The sequence below is a fragment of the Alligator sinensis genome, unplaced genomic scaffold (genome assembly GCF_000455745.1).
Source record: "Alligator sinensis unplaced genomic scaffold, ASM45574v1 scaffold264_1, whole genome shotgun sequence".
NCBI classification, from domain to species: Eukaryota; Metazoa; Chordata; order Crocodylia; family Alligatoridae; genus Alligator; species Alligator sinensis.
Window position 1 is genome coordinate 3,177,821 of NW_005841831.1, and position 3,803 is coordinate 3,181,623.

Consider the following 3,803-nt stretch of genomic DNA (forward strand, 5'->3'; position numbering starts at 1 on the left):
CAATGCTAGTGCCTGTTTTAAAGTAAGCGGCTCTGATGGTGACCTGGGAAAATAATCACTCCCGCCGCTGCCGACTTCTGATTGCCTCTCCTTGTAATATTAAAAAAACCAAAAAAACTTTTATTGTTTTGTTGTGATTGAAGCTCCAATCAATGATTTTTAAGTGTCGTGAAGGAAAGGTCTCATTCCACCCTTCTATTTTTTCACAATGAAGCACTTGTCTCTTGCCTTCTTTCCCCTGGGGATAAACTATATCTATACCTATATCTATATCTATATCTATATATCTATATCTAGATATGTTGCTAATATTTTCCTAAGCACTGGGGGGGGGGGGGGGGGGATTTTTTTCTACGCAGGGGGGGGGGGGGGGGAAGGGGGGACTCATTCTGGAGAAATCCCAAGCTTTTAAATACTGTTTGCCCAGCACCGTCGGCCCTGACAAGACAATAATAACAGGGGAAGCTTTTTAAAACCAATTTAGCAAATGCAGAAATGTAATTTTAATGAAGAATCGATAGCAGAATGGTTCATTTTTCCTGGGACTCCTTGTTGAAGCTGAGAGAGACTTTCAATCAATGGGGAGATGGAACGGAGAGAGAAAAAGAGAAAGAGAAAGAAAAATACTCTTTCAGTGATGTCTTTAGCATTGAAGATTTGTTTTTCTCTTTCTTTCTTTCTTCTTTTTTGATTTGTTAGGTCTTAACAGGGTTCCTAAGGGGTGACAGTGTGGACCAGGAAAAGACGATAGATAGATAGATAGATAGATAGATAGATAGATGCCCACCACCAAGCGCAGACACGAGCCTGGCAGAGACTTCATAAAACTGTCTTTAAATGTATCCGAGCCCAGCAGATCTTTAGAAGGGGAAGCCCTGGCAAGGTTGCTGACTCCGACAGAGGGGTTAGCCCCCCACCGCCTTGCAGCTGTGCCCCCTCGGAGTTGTGTGTCGGCCAGATGTTGAGGTGGGCTGCATTGCTGCTTGGAACCCCTCCTTCTTGTCCACCCCCTCCCTCCCTCCCTTCCTCTTTTTGCAGGTCGGAAAATCGGCCTCGAACCAATCCGCATTCATTTCGCTTCTGCTAAACTCGCCCCCACCCCAACACACACAGACCCTGATCCAACTCCCGCCCCCCACCACACACACACACACACACCCACACACACAAAACCCCTCCCTTTAAACTTCAAGGAAGTTCCTCCTCAGCCCTGCCTCATCTCCTGTCCCTTTCCCTGCCAGCCCCATCTCCCAGCACATTTTTATGGTAATAAGACAACAAATTAATCTGCTGTTGCAACAAGGCTTCCCCACAGGTAGCCAGGAAAGGGATTGGGGTGGGGCGGGGGGGATCAGAGTCAAAGCATGGGGGCTGCCTCCCTCCCCCCCCTCACACACAGAGCCCGCTCCCCGCCTGCTCAGCCCAGGCGCGGTGGAGCAGGTGAGTCCCTCTCCACTTTTCCAAGCAGCCCCGCTGCATTTGCTTTGATTGTTATTTATTTTCCCCTCCTTTTAGCCTGTCCCGGCTCAGTAGAGCGGCGTGTCTTCCTCTGTGGCTGGCTATTTTGGTGGTGGTGGTGGCGGTGCTGCGGTGTGCGTGTGTTGTTATCTAAACCGTTTAGTTTTGGGTGGTTGCGCCTAGATCTCGAAAGTCAGCGGGGGAAAAAAAAAAAAAAGCAAGACACCCAAGCGGGAAGGAGAAGCAGCGAGGAAAGGCCGCGGCGGATCTATTGGGCTGGAGCAGTCCCGGGGAGACGGACCATTAGGCAAAGGAACCATGGCTCAGAGCTCAGGGAGAGCAGGTAAGGGGGAGGGGGCTGGCGCGCTTAGGGGAGAGCGCTGAATATTCAGCAAGGAGGGAGGGGACGAGCCCGTCGCCCCAACTCCCTCCCCGGGCAGGAGGCAGCCGCGGCTCCTTTCCCCACGCCGGATCCCTCTGCTCCCTGCCCCCTCCCAGCCCCTCCTGCAGGAGCCACGCTCCAGGGCTACTTTCCCACCGGGCTGATGGGGAGAGCTGCCGCTGCCTTGCACCGTGACACCTCCAGAGGCGTGTGTGCAAGAGACCCGCGTGTGCACTGCGAGCGTGCACCACAGCCCGGGGCTTCCACTCTCCCACTTCCCAGCTAGCCGGGGTCTGATCCTGTGCAGCTCCCCTCCCCCAGCGCCTTTCACTCTTTCACTTTGGAAACTTTTCCTAATCGGAGTTTTGCCCCCTTTGGGGAGCCCTGGAGGCGCTGTTTAACCTCCCCCGCCCCGCCCGCCCCCGTGGATTTGTTTCCCTTCGTGCTGCTTGGTGCATGTCCCGAGGTCCCGCGTGTGCCGGGCTCCGTGGGTCGGTGCCTGGCCATGTGTGAGTGTTGTGTCTGGGCGTGTTGCGAGCGAGAACGCGTGTGCGGTGCGGTGCGGTGCGGTGCGGTGCGGTGCGGTGCGGTGCGGTCCGAGGGGCGCTGTGTCTGGGCGCTGCCACTGGGGACACGCTCTGCGGGTGCTGGGGCTTGGGGGGGGGACTTTATGGGAGGAGGGGAAGCTGGATTTGATCAGGACTTGGGGCTCGGACCTGCGAATGGGGGTTGGCTCCGGGATCTAAAGAACTGGCTCCTTCTAACTCCATTTCACCCGCGTCATTGCCCCGACCCGCGCGGCTGAAAGTGAATTCTCCTTGTCCGATGCCTGGATCTGTGGATTTATTTTTATGGGGTTTTTATTATTATTATTATAGTATGAGTCGCAAACAAAGCTGCAGTGAAGGAGCATTTCCTGGGGGCTCCTGGCGGGCTGATCGGGGGAGGGCGCACGGATGATGCGCTTCGAGTCTTTCAGATTATGTCTAAAGCTGTGTTTTTAATTTATTTTTAAAAAGAATAATAATAATCCAGGAACCTAAACGAGGTTTAAAATAGTCTCCTCGCTCCGGGCCATCCCTGCATTTCCCTGCTGCCTGGGGTTTTTAGCTGCTGCTCAAAGTCTTGGTTACCAAGGAAGGGTCCACGCTACCTTTTGGAGCTGTTTGCTGCTGTTCTTTTCTTTTGTCATTTCTGATCGAGCCATAGAAGGGAATATTCCCCACCGACAGTGGGGCTTGGAAACACACACACACGCACAAAAACACTCTCACACACGCATCTCCATGCACAAAGACATCCACACACCAAACGTAGGTATGCACCCGCCTGGCAAACACCAGATCCAGCTTTGTACACATACATATAATAGCTAGACACAGAGATACAGACACATGATGGGAATATGAAAGAAATCTATATTAAAATCAGCTCTATCCTGTATTCTCTGTATTATACACATTCCACGTTAGATGTATTTATAAAGATTTACCAAAAATGTAAAGACGTCAAAAAGAAAAAGAAAAAAAACACATAAAACAAAAGGCCGCGCGGCATTTTGTCTGATCTGCAATGAAAACCTTCTAAGTAAAAACCGAATAAAGCCCTCAGAAAGTTTGTAGCCCCCTCTGTTCCTTTTCCCTTCTGAGTTTTTAAAGGATCTGCTGAAGTCCCTTTGCATCTGAGGTTTAAATAGGGAGATCAATAGAAAACAGTTGTAATGATCTAATTAATTATGGCAAAATTAAAAGCGAGTAGAAAATCAATCTCTGATGGTGTTGAAGATGGAATTAAATTGATAGTCCATCTGTTCACCTCCTAGACCGTATAAATATGCAACCCAAGGACGGAGCTAATGGGATCAGGCTGCCTGGGAGACTCTTTCAATCTCTCTCTCTCTCTCTCTCTCTTTACTTATTTTCCTTCCTGAAGTTCAAACCAGCAAATTCAGTCTGCCCCCCTC

General features: G+C 50.7%; 1 long non-coding RNA gene across 1 annotated transcript in view; it reads right to left on the reverse strand.

Moving 5' to 3' along the window:
* LOC106722515 overlaps positions 1 to 3,803 on the reverse strand; it is a 28,903-nt gene that overhangs the window by 22,772 nt on the left and 2,328 nt on the right. The gene's annotated exons all lie outside the window — the stretch shown is intronic.